General features: G+C 47.0%; 1 protein-coding gene across 3 annotated transcripts in view; it reads left to right on the top strand.

The window, feature by feature from the left end:
* Scaf8 (SR-related CTD associated factor 8) overlaps positions 1 to 21435 on the top strand; it is a 212126-nt gene that overhangs the window by 175803 nt on the left and 14888 nt on the right. For 2 of the 3 annotated variants that reach the window (XR_013091587.2, XR_013091586.2), the window contains exon 21: positions 9375 to 9461. The gene's annotated coding sequence lies outside the window, so the exon portion shown is untranslated. Of the gene's footprint in view, positions 1 to 9374; positions 9685 to 21435 lie in introns of those variants that run through there. The other variant, XM_076858100.2, reaches the window with a different exon arrangement.

Raw genomic sequence — 21435 nt, 5'->3', positions numbered from 1 at the left:
GAAAAGAAAAGGTTTAGGAAGGAAGATATAAGGATAGGAAAACGCTTTTCTGTACTTGATTTCAGATGGAAATTCCTCTTTCTTTTTTGACGCGTCCTAATGTTCTTAGCTCATTTGGCCCCAGGCTTAGTTACACCACTAGAAGCCACTTCCCTAGAGACCAGATACTTAGTTACCAAACCCTGAGGAAGTCAGAGATGCTGCATGCAGCTGCCGGTGTCTCTTGCTGGTTCATCCCAAAGAATTCACCCTGCGGCTAGAGCACCGTGATCCTGTCCCTGCGCTGCCTCCCCTCGACCCCCCCAGTGAGACCACAGCCCTGGGGGGCCTAGGCTACGCTCTGCCACACAAAGACCATCTTTCCCCGCATTGGGGAAGGGACAGGCTCCCAGGCATGAGTGGGGGCCAGTGAGAGAGGATGCTCTAAATACGCTGGGTTCAGACGCTTGCTGAGAGCCTGGTGTGCCCTTGCTCTGCTGCCCCACCGTGTGCTCCCGTTCCAGCTGGCATGCAGGGGAGCACGGGCACTTAAGTGAATGATTACAGCAGAGGGTATGGATTTGCTGAACCCCAGGAAGTGCAGTGGCCCAAGAAGGATGATGGCGGGAGGGGCCTTGCAGAGGGAACTGTTGGGCAGCTGAAGGATGAACAGGAGTTCGGTGCAGAGCAACCTGGGAGGGCCTTTCAAGCCATGGAGATGAGTTGATGGTACGCAAGTAGCGAAGGACCGGCCGCAGTAGTTGGACAATAAAAAATTGAACATGGTTGGAAAGCAGGACAAAGGGGGGGGGTGGGAATTGACTGGATGTGAAGCCCTTTCCCTGGATTGGGGCCAAATTGCAATGACTGTGGCCAAGTATGATTATTTATGTACGTGTCCACATCTCCTGCAGAAGCGTTTGTGCCCTGAGATCTGGGAATGGGTCTTATTTTTTTCAATTTTTTCCCCCCAAATCCCACTGTTTCGTGGGGCCCAGGAGATTTCCACAGAGTGGATACCTCAGTGGTGTCGACTGGCCCAGAACGCTGAGCCAATCAGAGTGTGAACAGGTCACATGCCATGGTGATTTGTCTGGACTTCACCTGGTGGGTGGTATAGAGTCATTAAAGGTTCTAAAGTGGAGGGTGATGGAAGCCTATCTGTGAGGAGGGCGATTCTGGCTGTAATGCGACACTTTTTGGGGGAGAGACTGTAGCTGGAAGAACAGTACTGAAGTCCGGGGTTGGAGGAGCTTTGGGAAGACCAAGAGAAGAGACTTGAGAGGTATTTACTGGGCAGAATTAGGGTCCAGTCCTAAGTTTTGGAGAGCACTGGCATAGGAAGGGGGAAATCAAAGATCACTGTGCTCTCAAGTGAAACCAATTCTGACTTTCAAATAGATTTATATTCAAAGACGAAAGGGAAAAGAGAGCCTAAATACTTGGGCACCCACCATAATGAGCTCGAACAGAGAATAAGAGCTCACTGACCAATAAGATTTTCTAGACATACAAAATAACTGGTTTATATTGGATATTTAATATTTAATATTTATTTAATATTTAACACACTGCTTTTGTAATATACATAATGTACAAACACGTGAATGAGGAATGATTCTAATATCACACGTGTGTAATCAGGGTTGTTCCCTGTGGCCTCTCAGGTTGCACACTGCACAACTCTAGAGGACAGCACGATTGAAGGTGAAAGGTCACCCTATCAAGCTGCTCTGTGCTCTTCTTATCCTTTAAATCAGCATATTCATGGGCTGTTCTTTTTAACAACAAATAAATAAGCTGTTCAGGGTGAGAAATTGAGACACTTGCAAGGATTAATCATCTGATGAGATGTGAATCCCTTGTATGGCTGACTCATTAATGTTAGATATGTGTTGGGCAGAGGTGGGTGGTTGTCTTTTATGTTGAAAATAGAAGAATTGTTTTTCCACCACCACCACCTCCATTTTGTTTGGAGGCAAGGTCTCGCTATGTTGCCCAGGGGGACTTGAACTTCTGGTCCCAAGAGATCCTCCTGCCTCAGCCTCCTGAGTAGCTGGGATTTCAGGTGCACATCACCCCCCTCAGCCCTGTTTTTCTCCTTCCTAAAGCACTTGAGAAGCTTTTCCCTTCTATCAGCTTCTGACAGCAACGGGAGAGCCCAGCTCTGGTCGGTGGGTGCGTGGTAGGGCTTCCTAGTGTGTAGCATGCTCTGTGCCGTGACGGGGTTCAGAGGCCCTCATGCAGAATGGCACGTGGAGTCAGCCATTAATGGGATGGATTCATAGAAGTGGATGAAGAAAGCAGGATCCTTATATCCTTTCACAACAATCATATGTTGCTTTAAATTTTTGTGGCTCTTGCTCACATGCTTCAAGGGGAACTGCTCCAGAATGTGATGGCCCAGAATTTAGGTTTGGCTTGCTCTTGGCTGCAGCCTGCTGTGGCTGAGGTCTCTAAGCTATCACATCATTTCTCAGTGGCCTGAGACTCAGCCTGGAGGATGCGGGAAGCTCTGCAGAATGTGTCAGAGCCCAGCATCTTCCTGGATGTCACACTGGCAAGGGCTAATGAAGGGAAGGAGTCCTTGTTGATTTCAGGGCCGCCCAGCCCACTTTGCATGGTGGACAGTCTCAGGTGTGGTCTGGAGTGGGATGTGAGCACAGAGCAGGGAGTACAAAGGTCTCTTTTCTCCACACTTGCCGAACAGTGGAAGCAAGTCAGACTGCCCCCAGGGCTGTGCATTTAGTTTAAAGAATGTTGGAAAGGAACTGTGTCGCTGGCCATCTTCCTCCTCCTTGGGAGTGTTTGTTGTGATTGGAAGTCGTTCTGCCCGCGAGGTTGAGGCTCCCCCACTCCTTGTGCTCCAATGTTAAACAGCCCTCTGAGCAAATAAACAGAGAAGGCGGTTTGTAGTCAGCTCCAGAAAAGGGAGCCAAAGTCCCAGACCCGGCTCTGTCCTCCCCGGTGCGCTGGCTTTTCTGGCCCTGGAGACCTGAGGCCAGGCATAGAGTGGAGGCCCTTGCTGGGTGCCCAGAGGCCCAGGATCAGGTGTTGGTGGGCGATGGCTGCCTGGGCTTGCTGTTCCGCGGAATTTACTGAGGATCCATCTCAACTTATTCCCTTTGGGGAAGAATTTTTGAGGTGCCCCACACTTGATTAAAACCAGTTAAAACTGAGCAAGAAAGCCGAAAAACATGTGCATTTTTGACAGCAAGCGTTTTACAGTGTGTTGCACAGCTACCAGAACCTCCATCTGCTGCTCAGCGGTACCTGCCGTCCAGGCAGCTGTGAGCATGTTCCCAGAGAGGAGGAGCCAGGAGGTACCAAGGGCTGCTCAGCAGCCACCGAGCACGTAGGCCCTGGTGGTCTGTGCCACCAGGACCCTCCAAGGGCAGCCTGACCCTTGAGTGATGAAGGAAATGTGGGCTTTTATTTCTTGTTTTAAGTATTTTTGTAGTTGTAGATGGACACAATACTTTATTTTATTTTTCATTTATTTTTATGTGGTGCTGTGGATCGAAACCAGGGCCTCCTACGTGTGAGGCAAGCGCTCCGCCACTGAGCCCAGCCCCAGCCCCTTCTGTCACTCTTTCTGTCCACTAGACCTGGAAACACCGAGTGGTCACTGTATTGATCACTGTATTGACCACTCTATTGTTAGTCCCCCATTTCAGACAATTTCTTTATGTAAACTCCTCTAGCTTAAAAGAGAAACCCCCCGCAAATGTGGAAAGCTGAATGAGTCGCAGAGCAAACAGCGCCCAGCCAAGCCAGGAAGCAGCCAACGACTGTCGCAGAGGCCCTGCCGGGCTGCCCCAGCCCAGGCCCTCTCCTCCCAGAGCAGCCACGCTCTGGCTTTCTGTGGTCCCTGTCCTCTTGAGTTTCCCTTTGAATAGTTTAGTCACTCAAATGTTTAATCCCTCGAACTGAAAGTTTATTCTCACCCATGTAAAAGTACCTAATGGGGCTGAGGATTTAACTCAGCGGTAAGCACGTGCTTAGTGTGTGTGAGGCCCTGGGTTCCATCCTGAGCACCAAAATAAATAAGTAAAAGTACTTAATATCTGTTTGTTCCTCTTTTTAAAAAAAAAAAAAATCTTTTTTAGTTGTGGATGGACACTTGACCTTTATTTTATTTATTTATTTTTATGTGGTGCTGAGGATCAAACCAGTGCCTCACACATGCTAGGCAAGCGCTCTCCCACTGACCTACAGCCCCAGCCCTATTTATTCCTCTTTTAAACTGTAAATGCTCCTCCAGCCCCTTCTATGTTATCTGTTGAACAACTTTTAAGTAAAATCTGGGCTGCAGGTAGGCTCAGTGCAGAGTGTTTGCCTAGCATGTGCAAGGCCCTGGGTTTCACCTCACCACTCCAACAAAACTGAAAGTATTTAAGTTGAATTCTATTCACCAACAGAGTCACTTTAGTTATCTAGTCCTGTGTAACCCATAATTTTGAGATATTTTTCCCCCCTGGAAAATAAAATGGTTGACACTAATTTTAAATGAAACAGAATGAAAATAGATCTCATTGATCTCACAGATAAGAAGTAAAAGAACTTCTTTTGGATCTAGACTCACCGTGAAAGGATGTTGTTTTGCTAATGTTCAGATGGAGCTTTCTCCTTAATGATTCCATTGGTGCCAGGCACATTGGGATCACCTGTAATCCCAGTGGCTTGGGAGGCTGGGCAGGAGGATTGCGAGTTCAAAGTCAGCATCAGCAACTTAGCGAGGCCCTAAGCAACTCAGTGAGACCCTGTCTCTAAATAAAATACAAAAAAGGGGGCTGGGGATGTGGCTCAAGCGGTAACGTGCTCGCCTAGCATGCGTGCGGCCTGGGTTCGATCCTCAGCACCACATACAAACAAAAATGTTGTGTCTGCCGAAAACTAAAAATAAATATTAAAAAAAAAAAATAAAGAAATAAAATACAAAAAAGGGCTGGGGGTGTGGCTCAGCAGTTAAGTGCTCCTGAGTTCGATCCCTGGTACCAAAACAAAAACAAACAAACAATGATACCATTGGTTTTGTGATGTGTGTGGTTTTAATAAATAGAATCATCATGTTCCATATCACCACCTTTCTTCTGGACAAAGACTAGAAAGAAGTTCATATGGCTTGATAAGAAATGGCAAAAATGACAGCCAGGGTCATGAACAAGCTCAGAGTCAATAACAAGGGCTCCGTTGTCATTCTAGTTGGGCTCCTGTGTGACACTGGGCAGGCCCTCCTGTGTCCCTTCATCCATCTGGTGAAATAATGGGACCCGTTTATGAACCAAGCCCACCTGCACTTGTGTTATAAGGGACGTGTGTGTAAGGGCTGTGGATGTGGCTCAGTGGGAGAGTCTTGTCTAGTGTGCACAAGGCCCGGGGTGGATTCCCAGCCCAACAACAGAAAGGACAATATATATTGATCCCTGAATGTGGTACTTAAAGCTGAGTCCTTGATTTGAAAATAGATATGTGAAAAACCAGACTCGAGAACTATTAAATACGATGTCATTTATTTGTAGGCACTAAAACTTTGAAAATTTTACTTGATTATTTGTTAGCTTGATAATAACTAAATGGTAAATACTTGCAGAATGCCTTTCGGTTCATGAAGCACTTTCACTTGAACTCTTTCATCTGTTTCTTTTTTAAAATTTGTTTTAATTAGTTGTACATAACAGTAGAATCCTTTCTTCCTTCCTTTCTTTCTTTCTCTCTTTCTCTCTCTCTTTCTTTCTTTCTTTTGCTGGGGATTGAACCCAGGGCCTTATGCATGCGAGGCAAGCACTTCTGAACTATATTCCCAGATCCATTTCTGAATAGAATTTTTTAAAAAATCCCCTAATTATTTCTCCTGCCTTCAACATCAGCTAGCTACTCTTCTAAGTCGTAACCTGTTGGGAAGAAAGATTTGTTAAAGACCTTGTTATTTGTACAGTTCTGTCACACATGATGGGTGAAGAAATACAAATTCGAACGTCTAGTTGTTATTTTTCTATGTGTTTCTGGAACTTTAAATTTTGTCTAGTGTCTAATTCTTGTCACTATCATCATAAGTCTGTCTAGGGAAAAATACAGATTAAATAATGGAGAAGATGGTTAATCCCGACATCATCCCTGTCATTGCTTAACAGATGGATATGCAATGGCCAAGTCACCAAAATAACGAATGGCCTTTGCCCCTTACCTACTCCTATAGCCCATCCCACCAGAGGCTTCTGGTGTGGGCAGCACGGCCTGCTGTGTGGGTGGGTCTTTTCCCTCCTGCCGTCAGTCCATACGCTTGCGAAGGTGTCTCCTTGTGGTGTTCTCGTGAATCGCCACGGATTCCCCCACCAGGCAAACACGGCATCCAGGGTATATCTGAATGCACTTTTAGTAAAAGAAGAGAAAACTTTATAAATATTTTATCCTGGGAAGGGAGGTGACAATAACTCACCGCCCTTGGGAGGCTCTGCTTTGGGACTGCGGTCATTTGTGAGCCCCACGCCTGCCTCCCTCCTACTGGCCATCTAGATTCCAGGCCCTGTGTGCTTTCCCACAGTGGGATGGCAGGAACCTCTTCCAGATCCAGCAGGTGTTGGTAGACCTTCCCGCAGCTCCCTTGGTTCACAGCACCTAGGGCTAGATTTGGGGTCCCATCTTCTTGAGGTTTGACCTCCTCTTCTCGAGCCCAGCTCCATCACGCCATGCAGAACTGGTGTCCTTGTGCCTCCTCAGCTTGATGGTGACCCCACTGTCCCAGGCCGCAAGAAAAGGGAACCCATTCTATTTTCCTGTGTTGTTCCTGAAACGTCATACCAGTTCTTCTAGTTCTTCCCAGCTCTGAGCATTGACTTGAGCAGCTCATTCTGGGGAGGAACCCACCTTGGGCCCAGCTCACTCCTGCGCTACATGACCCCTGGACAGACACTCGCTCCTCTTTGCACTCTCCATTGCAAACCAGTACACACAGGCAGATATGTGAGTGACGTAGGTAAACGTGCCCCAGTGGGTTTCCTTACCTTCATGCTCACGTGCCGTCTTGCACACTGCCCATCTCCTTTATTTATTTGTACATTCATCTACTTTCAATGCTGATCAAGATCCACTTAAATGAATCCCATGACCTTTAGTGTGTCAGAAGCCACAGTTTGAACCACGTGGTTCTAATTAAGGTGCCCGACTTCGGCTCCCCCTCTATGCTGGTTTGGGAATTCACTGAAGCCAGAGAGCGTGTCCATTGCTGTCTGGGGTGTGCAGCACGTTTCTTGGTGCCTGGCATGCAGCAGATGCCCAGATAAATAATGATTGAACCCAAGGACAGAGCCTTTCTGGGCCTTTGTTCCCTGTTTGTGCAATGGAGAAGTGCCCGTGGTAACTCACGGGGCCATCGTGAAGACTGCCCGAGACCCTGCATTTGAAGCAGAGTGCACAGAACCTGCACCAACAGATGCTCTTTTTTTTTTTGGTTCCAGGGATTGAACTCAGGGGCATTCAAATACTGAGCCACATCCCCAGCCCCATTTTGTATTTTATTTAGAGACAGGGTCTCTCTGAGTTGCTTAGTGCCTCGCTTGTTCTGAGGCTGGCTTTGAACTAATGATCCTCCTTCCTCTGCCTCCTGAGCCGCTGGGATGACAGGCACACGGCACCGTGTCCGGCCAACAGATGCTCATTTAATATGTATTTTATCTGATTTTCTCTGTCTGACTCTCAGTAATTGACGTTTAACTCTGCACTGCAGTCTCTACCTGTAATGAGAGGTTGGAACTCCGTTAACCCAACATCCCAACATTGGGACATTTTCCAATGGATTATGGAGCCAGTAGGCAAATTGTCCCTCAGGGACACAATTTATTCCTGAGGTTTAGCATGGGTCAGACTCTGGCTGAAAATATGTGAGTGTCATGGGGACTAGTCCTTTTTGTCACACCTTTTGGGATTCATTTCTTTGTAAAAATTGAGACTTAAGCTTATTATTAGAATTTCATTGCAGAAATTAAAACTTCTGTATTTAGAAAGATTATAAAATAAGTTTAGAATAAACATGAAATTCAGAGTTTCTTTTTTGGAAATTGAAAGATTTCATAAGAGCTGTTATATTTTTCTCTTTTTTTCTTTGTTCTAATTAGTTATACAAGACAGTAGAATGCATTTCAACACATCGTACATAAGTGGAGCATAACTTCTTATTCTTCTAGTTGTACATGATGTAGATTCCCAACCGTTGTGAGTCATACATGCACACAGAGTAATAATATCCAATTCATTCTACTGTCCTTTCTACTGCCATACCCCTTCTCCTCCCTTCACTTTCTGTCTAATCCAAAGTGCCTCTATTCTTCCCTATTTCCCACCCACTCCCCGAATTGTGAATTAGCACCCATATATCAGAGAAGGCATATAGCCTTTGATTCTTTGGGATTGGCTTACTTTGCTTAGCATGATATTCTCCAGTTCCATCCATTTACCAGCAAATGCCATAATTTAATTCTTCTTTAAGGCTGAGTAATATTCCATTGTGTATATATAATACATTTTCTTTATCCATTCATCTGCTAATGAAGACTGCCCGAGACCCTGCATTTGAAGCAGAGTGCACAGAACCTGCACCAACAGAGTGGTTGACTCCATAATTTAGCTATTGTGAATGCAGCTGCTACAAACATTGATGTGGCTGCGTCACTGTAGTATGCTGATTTTAAGTCCTTTGTGTATATATCAAGGAGTGGGATAACTGGGTCAAATGGTGGTTCCATGCCAAGTTTTCTGAGGAATCTCCATACTGCTTTCCATAGTGGTTGCACCAATTTACAGTCCCAGCCAGCAGAGTATGAGTGTGTCCACATCCTCGCCAACATTTATTTCAAAGCCATGAATGTGAATTAGCAGGAAGGGCGCTGGTTGATGAACTTCTGACCGGGCTAGTCACTAGCTGCTGGGTTGTGTGTGAGAGAGAATGTCCGGATCTCATTTCCTCACCTTTGAAAAGAAGAATCCCATTTAGCTCCCAAATCCTGTGCTCCAGAGTATGAACTTTGGGGTCCTTCAGCTTATACTCACTGGAACACACGAGCCAACGGGGACATAATGATCCAACAGACGTCCCTCGGCTGCAGAGTTCAAATCCCCTGTGGCACCTTCTTCCTTTGTGCTCCATAACCATCCCTTGGTACTGCCATGTACAAAGGTCAAATGATGCTTTCACTGACCTTGGAACAGGGAAGAGTCGGCTTAGCAGTTATTTAAGTAAATTAAGCCTCAAAAACCAAGCCTCTGCAGGGATCATCACAGGAGTTTGTGCTGAATCACTCTTCATCTTGCCCACGACACGTGAGCGTTTCATCTGGCGCTGCGTGGCTTGATGGTTGGTGTCTGAGTGATCTAACGGGCCTGTTTGTGTTTCCTTCCAGGGCAGAATGACGGGGAAGATCAGCTTCTGAGCTGCTGGGGGAATGTGAAGGCTCTCATCTCCCGCTGTCTGGTTGAAGCTTCAGAAGGTCAGTAGTGACTCCCTTTGGCCGCCGTCTTCAGAAGTTCTTAAGGAGCAGGCGGTCTGAAGTTGGCAGGGTCACTCCAGAGTCGCGCCTGCCTGGGGCCCTTCTAACTTGTAGAGTGCAGTTCCCCAGCCGCGTGGGAGAAGGGGAGGGCATGCATGGTGAGGCTCTCGCTGCGGCTTGACGCCACCAGCTTCCTACGTGGTGGCTTCTCCTCTGCTCCTTGGCAGTGCCCCCTGGAGACGCTGATGGAAAAGAGACAAGCGATTAGACCTTCAAGGCTAAGAACCCGCCCAAAACTTTCCCAGGGGACTCCCTTCCCTCTGTCTTCTAAAGGGCTGTATCTTCAGCTTCTGGCAAAGCGGGGGCCGTCTCTTAGGTGCTGCATGAAGAGAAGGAGAAGAGCTGGCTGTGAGACCCCGTCTTGTGGCCCAGTTGCTCCCCACGGTTCGTCTTGGCCTCAACCTTCTCATGAGTCTTGCCCCCAGCTCTAGTTCCACCCCTAAAATAAAACACGTGCCATCAGGCACTCCCTGGGCAATCCCCCTCATCCTGAGAGATGAAGTTCAGCCTCCAGTCCTCTCTGATCCGAGCACCACAGGCCCCTCAGCTCATTGCTTTGTGCCCCTCCATACCCGTGGGCCCATCATCTGGTGGGTCCCTCTGTCTTGCTATTGCCTTCTGTCCATCTGGCATAATTAAATGCCCCTCTCCTCCATCTGCCTGGTCAGGCTCAGCTGCATGAGCCTTTCTGAGATCTCTTGTGCCGTCCACAGGGGGGCCCCAAGGCCCTCAACACAGCTCACCCCTGTGCTCACCACAGTATGTCTATGTCACACTTTTATCTCAGTCTCCCTCCTGTTGCACTGGGCACGCTGCTCGGGCAGGGACTTCCTTGTTCTTGAGGCAGGAAAGCACAGTGGTCAGACCCTGCAGGCTTAGTACAGATTGAAATCTTGGTTCTGCGGTTTATGGGTTGATCTCCAGCTCCATCTCTTCTTAGCCTACTTTCCCTCCTGGGCATAAAGAAGAGACAACCATGTCCGTGTTAAGTGAGTGTGTGAAGCACTGGGGTTGTGCTGTGTAGCCATTATTGATCACGGGTGCTCATGTGGGAGAGATCACATTGAAAGACACTGCATTTTCTTTCCTTGAAGACCAGAGCCATGGAAATTGCTACAGTGATTTGTAGTTTGTGGACATCTGGGAATTTATCTGCTGAGGGAAGTTGAATGTGAACGTAGTGTTTTGTGTGCCGCAGGGGTCTCTACAGTCATTCTTTACTGTGCAGTAGAATCGCCTTTGTTTCCAGATACTTCTAAGCTCATAAGTCTTTTGGAGGTTTCCAAAATGTGGCTATAGTATAAGTCCCTCTGAAGTCCCCATATCTGTTCCCTTACCCTATGTGAAGGCAACAGAAGACTCAGATTGGTGGCAGAGGATCCCCCTTTTCCCCTGAGTTGAAAGTTGTGCTGAGGGTGAGCCTCTGCACTTGGACCTCCTCGGCTCAGGACACCGCAGTCTGCTCCTTGGCTGACTCATCAGTGTCCCCACAGAGACTTAGCGTGACAGCTCAGCGCTGTGTCCACTCTTGGTACTGCCACCCTGTTTCTTTGATGTGGCCTCTGTGCATACTTGCCTGGGGGCCTGCTGTCTGGACTTGATCTTCACAGGCAGCGGGAATAGCCAACCCAAGGAGGGGTGGGGGCATCCTGCAAAGGGACAGCAATTCCAGCACCAGGCCTCTGAGTTCCAGAAACGTCCAGGGCTCAGGCCCAGAGCCCCTGCCTCTTTGCACATGCCCCACCCAGCCAGGGTTGCTGCTGTTGGCCTCTTTTTCTAGGGCTTCAAAGGCTTCAGACATGGGGGACTCGTCGACCCCAAATCCAGGCCACCAGAACGTGTACTGGGTGGACCTGTGTTCTGGAGAAGAGAGCGGGCCGCGCTTCAGTGTGTGGAGTCTGATGAGTGCTCCCGAGGAAGATCTCCATTGCCCCCACTCCTGCCCCTCCACAGAACCTGCAGCTGTGCGTCCCGCCTCCCTGTTCTCCTGCAGCCTGCTCTGCCCCAGCGTGCTAAGTCTCTCCTACAGATCAGGAAACCAACCGGCTCCTCGCAAGACTCGCAGCTTCTCTTCCTGCCCTCACTCTCCTTCTCCTTCCCCTGAAGCCTGTCACTGCAGGCCTCCTGCTGCCTCGCCCAGGAGGCTGTCCCGGGCCCTGGACAGAGCCTTTGCTCTTCCCCAGCTCCGAGCTGCTCCTTCCAAGGGCCCTTCGCCAGATGCCGCGGCCCCAGCAAGCAGGTCTGGACCCCACCCCGGAGCACCCCCCTGGAGCACCCTTCTGTTCTCCTGATGGAGCACTCTGTCTTTTCAGAGCAATGGTTTTGAGGGTGACTTAGAGATTTGAATCTCGAGCCCCGACTCCCGCTCTGAGTTATAACTGCTGACTGGACATCTCAGTTCAAGGAATGGATGAGAATTCACTGTGACTAACAGTGGACATATTTTCTGCCCCCACAAACTAACTCCTCCTGGAGTCCGGAGTCAACTGATCCTTGTACACCAGAGCTAACTTTGACCCAGTTTCCTTCATCTCCTGGAAACTGTCACCAAGTTCTAATTTTCTTTTAGGGCATTCAGATTTGCCTCAGGGCCTCTGGCTGTGGTTCCCCTCTGGATTCCTTCTCTTCCCCCATTGCTGTACTTAAGCACCCCTCCCCGCCACCCAATATCACTTGGCTCAAAAGCCTTTCAAGGCCTCTTCTGGCCTATGACGGGCAAAGTCCAGGTTTTTCTGCCCTGTTCCAAAGCCCCATGGGACCTGACCCAACCCTCCCTATTAACCTTGTCCCCACGCCCTGCCAGGCCTTCACAGATTGCCGGCTGTCAAGTCACTGCCCAGGTTTCTAGGGGAATCAAAGGACCAAGGTTGTCAGTCCCTCCTGCAAGACCTGTGCAGTCGGGTGCAGGGCTGGAGGCAGTGTCCCCAGCTCGCGGACTCTACTGATAACACCAGGGCCTTGTTGAAGGCAGAGGAAGCAATGTGGGAACGGAGGAGGGGCCGTTACTTGTGACATTTCCTATGCTGTGGCTTGGAGAGTAACTCTCCCAACCTGGAGCCTTAATGTGTTTCTTGAGCCACTTTGTTATCGAGAGTGAACACCTGTGAGATCATATTAATTATTCAAAGTGATTTTCTTTTAGTGTTTTTGGGGATTGAACCCAGGGGTGCTCTACCATAGAGCTTATATATACCCCTGGTCCTTTTTATTTTACATGGAGCAGGCTCTTGCTAACTTGCTGGGACAGGCCTTGAACTTGTGAGCCTCCTGCCTCAGCCTCCCAAGTTCCTGGATTACAGGTGTGGGCCACCATGCCCTGCTCAAAACAGTTTTTGAGTGAAAAATTACATCTACTTTCCTTGATTTTTGAGGTCAGTAGAGAAGAATGGGGGTGGGTAACGATTTGTCTAATTTTCTGTTTTTGAAAGAGATCTTTTGAATCTTCTTTTTATTGGTGAGTGTTCTACTGAATCTTCGTATAATCATTAAAGTCAAGTATTTGACTAATATGAAATGGTCTTCTTGGAGAATTTTCTCCTTGTCCAATGGACTGGTTTCGGGCAGGTATTGCACTCTTTCTGTGAGGTACTGTTTTTAAGAGGACCGTTCAGCTTCCTGTGTGGCTCTCCACAGATAAATTTGCAGCCAGAACCCTCACATCCAGAGAATTCCACGCCTGTGGAATTTCATAGTCTGTACCCGTGGCCTGGCATTCATGAGACATGGTTGTGCTTGGATCAGAAAAATTCTCCAGACTTGAGACTTTTGTTCCTGGATGATTCCTTCTTCTATTACTTCCTCCTTGTATTAGTGACTTCCCAAGAATCCAAGATAAACTATTTCCCCATGCCTGCTGCAAGACCATAGCTCAAACATTTGCTGTTTTATTGCCCCATGTTATTAAAACCACCTTCTGGATTTGCACCTAAACATTTGGGCATATATTTGCATGTGTGCCCAACTCACACAGTAAGTACACACACGCTCACACGCCTTTTGATGCCTGTGTGAATTCTGGCTGAGATATTGGGCATGTGCACTTAGGGGTAGAGCCTTAGTTGGGCCACATAGTCCTGCAGCCCCACCTGGGCTGTTCCCCACACCTGAATGTTTGAGCCAGAGAAGGTGTCAGCATGAGCAAGCGCCAGGCCCACCTGCCTTACAAACGCACACACCCAGGCACCCTTACCTGCAGCCCTCCCGACCCACCCCAGCCAAACACGTGCTCACATGTTCAAAGGTACACAAAAGGCTGCCCTCAAAGTGGGCCAGACATCCACACTGAGAGTTCAAGGAGGGGAAGAGGTGTCCACAGGCACACAGTGAGTAGACTCCGAATGGCTCTCTCCTTTGTCTTCACAATTTACTCTCCTTCTTCTCCCTTTGCCAGATGTATTTCCACGAGGTGCTGTTTCTTGGCTCCAGTCTTTCTGTCGCTGTCTTTCTCCCTGGCAGAGTTCCTTCACACAGATGCTACTGTGGTCCATTGATTCAGAAATCCACACTCTGTCTCTCATGATCAATGGCATTGGCAGATCCCTGGTGCCATCTGGGCAGAAACCACCATGAACTCTGTACATTATTCTTATTCTAAGCAGGTGTTCTCAATGGCAGTCTTTCATCATCATCATTATTATTAACCCAAATCAGGTATTGATATTGTAATATCTGATTTTGTTGATCAAAAGAGGATCAGGGAAGCTAAGGGTGTGGCTCAGGGGCAGAGCTCTTGCCTAGCACGCACAGGCCTGGTGTTCAATCTGCACCATAATAAGTAAATTAAAAGTAAATGAAGGTCCTCAGCTGGGGGTGTGGTGCAGGGGGAGTGTGCACGCTTAGTATGTGTGGGTGCCTGGGCTAGATCCCCAGCACCAGGACAGAGGGTCTCTTCAGCCTATCACTCCCTGGCACGTCCCCTAGAAGATGTGTGAATCTATGTAACCTGGTAGACATGTCAATTTTTATTTTTCAATTTTAGGCAAATTACTCTGCACAAAATCCTTTGGATGAATATATATAAATCTGCACAACAATTAAGTCACTATTGCAGAAAATCTGGGGCCTTGCTAGTGGGAACTGATTTTAAAAAGATAATATAGGAAGAGTGGAGTGAATGACCCAGGATGAAGATGAGGAGACTTAGGGCAGCTGAGGCACAGCATGTGTCCTGGCTTGTGAAGATAGAAAAGATGGTAAAAGGACTTTTAAAGCTCTAGTTGGAAGAAAATGAGAATGGGAGGCAAGGAGTTCCCCACTGGAGGTATCATACATGGGCTCGGTGGCCTCTTCACCAAAGAGGGAGTTCAATGGGCAGAGGACAAGTTGACCCTTCCGGCTCTGAGCACCTGTGATTCTATGAAATAGTTGTTGGTGTTCTGTATGAGAGCCACAGGTGTCTAAGGAGGTGAGCTATTGAGATAATTCTGGAAACTGAAAGACCAGCTACTGAAGAATGATCAGTAATCACTGCTTTTAACCTGAAACAGGTAATGCATCTTCCCAAATTATTGAATTGATTCCCAGGGCATAGCTTATTCTCTGGGAGAATCTGGTTTGTTCCCCTTGTTCCAACTTCAGCAGATGATAATTCTGTGCCTTTAAATAGCCCCTTTCATCTGTGACTCTCAAAGAATTCTGTAAGCGTTAATTAGTTCTCACATGTGACCAGGAATTTATTTTCTCACTTGTCAGATGGATAGTAAACAGTTTCACTCCTGGGCAAAGCTCAAGTACTGAGGTGGTGACTCCTGGGGAGATCTATCCAAAGAAGGGAAAACCTCAGTCACCCTCAGGATGGTGTCTGACAGGTACCAGATGTCCCTTGTGTATGGATGAGACCTCAGACTCTGATACTGATGCTCCCATGAATTCAGACTTCTTCCTGCCATTTATTTCTATTCAGATCTTCTAATACTAAAATCTCAAACAAGACGTAAAAATTGAGGGAAGTTTCCAACCTAGTCAGTATATAGATTTAAGAATTATGGGCTGGGGCTCTGGCTCAGTGGTAGAATGCTCACCTAGCACGTGTGAGGCCCTGGGTTCAATCCTCAGCACAATATAAAAATAAATAAGTGAAATAAAGGTATTGTGTCCAACTACAACTAAAAAATAAATACTTTTTAAAAAGAATTACGTAACCCTTTTGCCTTTATAAAATTACATTGCACAAGATGTGAACTGTCTGGAAGGTTCTGGGTCAGGACAGACCTGTTATCATCTTCTCACCCCATGTCACATTGCCCCAGCCCCAGTCACCGTTTACCACTGTTTAAGTAGTCACAGGGAACTCCCAGGGGTCCCAGATGAAGGGAAACGTGTGCGCGTCACACCTTCCTGCCGCTTCAGTTCTAACTCCGATCCTGACGTTTTCATAGTTAAAATCTAAACATCACCGGCTGCCTTCAGATCCTGCCCCTTCGCTCCCTCCTTGACCCCAGGTTCCCCCGGCTCCTCACACTGAAGTCACTAAGTTTTCAGTGACCTTGTGGGATTCCAGGGGGTGCTTCTTGGGGTCATTGCACTTGACCTCCCCGATGCTCTAGTCTGCCCTGTCTTCTAGAAAGTCTCTCTTCCCTTGACCCCAGTGTCTCCTAAATCCCCCACTTCCCTCTCCCTTCTCTCGCACATTCTTTCTTGTCGGTAGACATTCTACAGGGACCATTGGTCCTCAACTGTCTTCTCAGGGGGTCAGCTCCACCATCCTTGTCTCTGATGGGGGTAGAACCATCTCTCTCCATTTCCATGATGGAAAAACGGAGGCCTCTTGTTCTTTTTTCTTTCATTTTCTACACCCAGAGGCTCACAGAGTTCCTCTTTTTCCTTAACCCTCTCTACCACCACCATTAAGCAGGTCCCTAGCATTAAATGTGTGTTTAGTGGAGATGCAGTCCACTCTTCCAGTTTTCAGTTGTTTGTGTACCATACACACTGTCTATTAAATGAGTGTGACATTTAAATATATAAAATGGACACTCAAAAGGAGGAGGCTTTTCGCTTGTCCATTTCTTTGCACTACTGGGTATTGAGCACGGAGCCTCCCACGTGGGAAAGTGCTCTACCACTTGGCTACAGCCCCAGCCCTTTTTATTTTGAGACACAGTCTCCTGAGGTTGCCCAGGTTGTGATCTTCGGTGTCAGCCTCCTTAGTAGCCGGGACCACAGGGGTGTGTCACCCACCTGGCCAAAAAGGTGAAATTTTATTTTTTTTTATTTTTATTTTTTTAATTTTATTTTTTTTATTGGTTATTCAAAACATTACAAAGATTGCAGAATCACATCGGTTACACATCCACATTTTTACATAATACCATAATAGTAACTGTCGTATTCTGCTACCTTTCCTATCCTCTACTATCCCCCCTCCCCTCCCCTCCCATCTTCTCTCTCTACCCCATCTACTGTAATTCATTTCTCTCCTTATTTTTTTCCCATTCCCCTCACAAACTCTTATATGTAATTTTGTATAACAATGAGGGTCTCCTTCCATTTCCAAGCAATTTCCCTTTTCTCTCCCTTTCCCTCCCACTTCATGACTCTACTTAATGTTAATCTTTTCCTCCTGCTCTTCCTCCCTGCTCTGTTCTTGGTTGCTCTCATTATATCAAAGAAGACATTTGGCATTTGTTTTTTAGGGATTGGCTAGCTTCACTTAGCATAATCTGCTCTAGTGCCATCCATTTCCCTGCAAATTCCATGATTTTGTCATTTCTTAGTGCTGCGTAGTACTCCATTGTGTAAAAGGTGAAATTTTAAAAAGTAGCTGTAAATTAAAATACTGATATCTCTTCCTGTGTCCCTGCGGATGATCTGGAGAAGACCAGGGAGGACATGTCACCCCCAAAACCAGGGTCAGGACTGTGACAGTGGCCCAACCATGCTGCCCATCACCAGGCATCTGCCTCTCCTTCCCATCGAGCACCTGCGTTCCTTTCCTTTCCTCCCTTGTTCAGACACCTGAGGTGTCCTGGACTGCCCAGGAGGGACAAGCCCAGCTCCCAGGGGACCCTCAGGGCCCTGTGATCCTGTGACCTCTTCCCCAAGCCTTTGCTCCTCCCCACACCCCTCTTGCTCCTCTCCACATCTGGAGCCTCACCTCATCTTACCTTCCCTGTCCACTCCGACACCTGAGCCTCCTTCCTCATCGCTGTCTGAGCGTATGGCCACCTGCCTCTCAGCAGGGCTACTCGGCATGCCCTGGGGGCCATTATCTCCTCAACTGGACTCTGATCCCCCTAAGTCCAGGTCTCTTCATTCCTTCACATCCTTCTCCAAGGAAACCAGTGGAGACGGCGCACCTGACCACTCTCACTTTAGTGCTGCTTCGTCCTTTTTCCCGGATGGCACCATTGTCAGGGCCACCCAGGGCTTCTCAGCGGTTGAGTTTGGGCAGAGACACCCACAGAGGCCCCAGAATCTCTGACACAGCCCAACTTACTGATCACAAGTGCGCCTGGGGACTTACCATGTCTGTGGCTGGCAGTTTAACTCCGCTAAGTACTGCTCAAGCTCACCTTCTTGCAGGTGGTATTTTCCAGAAGCTGGTGGCTAATTCTTTTAAAAATCCAATAGAAGAAAAGTTGGCTGCTTATTGGGAGTCTGCTTTGGACTGCCAACTTGGATTGCTTTACATGGATGTTGATGCACGGGCAATTTATTAGCAAAGTCTCCATCTCTTTAGTGCCCAGCGGGGTGCAGGACATGCGTGTAAATCATCCAGACGACAATGTCCTGGACTGGACGCTTGGCACTCACCTCCCACCAATCAATGCACCTATTCGCAGATGGCAGAGTTGGGATGCTGAGGCTGAGTCGAGAGGCTGCCACCCAGGAGCAGAGTGAGGGACGTGCTGAAGAGGCCACGGGTCGGAGCTTCTTCCACACCTTCTCGAACTCACCTGCAGACACTGATCTGGGAATTGGGAAACAGAGGACTGGAATAAAGATAGCAACCGGCTTCCCTGATCTCAAGCTTTACGGCTCTGGGGCTGAATGAGCCATTCAGTTCTCAAAGGGGCATCCTCCAGGGACTGGGCTCTGGGGGACTGGCTGTTACTGGATGGATAACCTTTGAGACCCCCTTAATTGAAACACACTCTTCTTAGTAAAATACATGCATACAAACTGAAAATTGGTTTCTTTGGTCCACTGTAAGAGGAATTGTCCAAGAAATTGAGTTGTTTAATATTTAAACTACATTTTTCTTGTTTACACGGAAAACTTGGCAGGCTTGGTGAATGTCATAATTATGTTCAGAGTCCAAAAGTTATCCCATAATATATATTTCAAGTGTAATATAGCTCAGTGTCTTGAGCCAAGATGATCCTGCTAACCTCTTTTGGGTGGCCGGGGATCCCAGCTGATCTTGAGGGTGACAACTCATACTGTAGGCAGGTGACCCTTGGGTATTGCTTTTCAGATTAAAGTGTCAGCTTTGCTACTTTAATGAGGGGTAGCTGTTGGATTTTCTTATGCTTTTTTCATAACTTATGTGTTTCTCTTAACTCTGAAAGCAAAGGGCCAATTTGGAGAGTGAGTCAGGAAAAGACCGAAATCTTTTCAGAAATCTCTGCTAGTAAAATATTTCTTTGGGGATTTTTGTTTGTTTGTTTGTTTTTAACTGGGGATTGACCCCAAGGTCATTTAACCACTGAGCCACATCCCCAGCCCTTTGTATTTTTTATTTAGAGACAGGTCTCACTAGCTAGGTTACTGACAGCCTCGCTAAGTTGCTGAAGCTGGCTTCGAACCTGCGATCCTCCTGCCTCAGTCTCCTGAGCCTCTGGGATTACTTTTGTATATTTTAGGAGACCCACAGAAAAAGAAAGAAGGAAAGAAAGACAAGAAGGGGGAGTGGAGGAAGGAGGGAAGGAAGAGGAGGAGGAGGAGGAGAGAGAGAGAGAAGACAGAGAGAAGAGAGAGACAGAGAAGGAGAAAGTCTTCCCGGGGATCCCACCCAGTTTCCTCTCTGCGCAAGTTTAGCTCAGGACACAGCTTGTCTTTCCAGCCTCCAGCTCCTGCTGTGGCTCTTGGCAGAGGCTACTGGGACCACTGCAGATGGCCCTGGGAGAGGGGGATGCAAGTGCTGGCCTTGTTAATTGCCCCTGGACTTGGGCTGCCGTCTGGGAAGGGAATACCCACCTTGGTTGCCAAGTGAAGCATTTTCACAGCCTGAGGCCATAGATGTGACTTTGCTTTGTGAATACAAAACAGACAGATAGAGGAACAAAGTGCCAATCCTGAAAGGCGAAGAGAGGACCATCATTTGATGCCATGTATGAACTCAGAATGATTCTTGGTACAGCTATTCTGTGGCTCATGAAATAATTTTGTATGAAAATAAGGCAACTTCTAGTGAGTTGGTTCATATTATTTCTTTCTTACTGTTTTCTTTAAACCCTGCTTTGAAGTATATTGGTGCAAACCAGTAAGAAATTTGGAAAGTCTATGCTCATCATTGGAGTGGATTAAAACACTCAGAGCCTTGCAGAAACCTGTGGTCTAGAGTCATGGAAACCAGGGGATTTAGAAGTCTAGACTGATCCAGGAAGAAAGCATACATTTTCTCTGAAGCACTAAATTGTTTGCCTTCCATTTCAGATTCATAGTTGACTTATTTCAGATTATAGTTGACATGTATGAATGACCATTTTTCCAATGAAGGATTGATACATTTTGTAATTACCAGTCGGGGGTATTTACCTATAAAGAGTCATTTTCCAAATGTTCATACCATTTTGTAGCCCTCTTTATTCCATGAAATCTTAAACACGAGTTTATTGTGCATCTACTATGTGAGCGCTAGGGGTATAATTGTAAACAGAACCAGAGCCAACTGGCCCCTTTCCTCAGGGAGTTCCTTGGCCCTCTCTGGTGCTCCTTGGTCTCTGTAGTCATGTTTGCAGGGCAGCACTTAGCTTGTTCTTGAAAAATGAACTTGACTTCTCCAATAGCAAAGAAAAATAAATGATTTTGAACGCAGAGACGTAAAACAGAAATACATCTTAAGTGAACCACACCTTCAGATGCTAATTTCCATGATTTTTCTTGTCTTCCTCCTTCTCATGCACCATGTTCTCTCTTCTGTTGAATAGTGACTGCCTTTAAGTCACCACTGATTTGTAATTAATGACCACACTTAGTCATTAATTAATTATTATATTCCAGGACAGGGCTGGGTGTTGAGATTGTAGAAATGCAAGGACACCTTGACCCCATGTGGTTTCTCCCTCTACCAAAGTCACTGCCCAAAGTTGTCCATTCTCCCACTTTTCATTTCTGGGCTTCTTCTTCATGGAAGGATAATATTCGTAGGATTTTGAAAACATAAAAAGACCAAAAAAGAGATGAGTTTTAAAAACATCTAATTGCTAAATCTTAAACCCTAGATTTCCAAAGGCAAACCCCGCCAGCCACACGCCTGGGGGTCCACACGCGTCACCAAGCAGGACTGGAAGCCCATCTGTGTGCTTGAGCCTTCCTGTCCTCCAGAGCAGTATGTCCTGAGAGCAAGGAAGACCAGTGGGATTTTTCTGGTTGCTTTTGAGTCACTAACCATGGAAATACTTATGCTCATTTCATAAACACCGACTACATCCCAGATAATAAATGTATACTGATTCATCTCCTATTTTTATAAGTCACTTTCAGAGGATAGCAGTGAATCTTCAGAGGATGAGTGAACCCTTCCTTTAAAAAGCATATTTCAAACATCCCCCCCAATTATAGTGGAGTGCTTCTAATTCATTGAAGGGTCAGTGCATTTTCAAAAAACTCTTGCTCCATCAATATAACTTAAATATTTTAAACTAAGAAATTGCCTGGATTTATGAGCTTTCACTTGTATCTTGGAAGAAAGGGAGGAAAAGAGGCATTTGGATTTATCTTCATGACCAATTGTTCTTTCAGGAACAAG

This window comes from Callospermophilus lateralis, chromosome 6 (genome assembly GCF_048772815.1).
Source record: "Callospermophilus lateralis isolate mCalLat2 chromosome 6, mCalLat2.hap1, whole genome shotgun sequence".
NCBI lineage: Eukaryota > Metazoa > Chordata > Mammalia > Rodentia > Sciuridae > Callospermophilus > Callospermophilus lateralis.
This window is presented reverse-complemented; position numbering and strand designations above follow the sequence as displayed.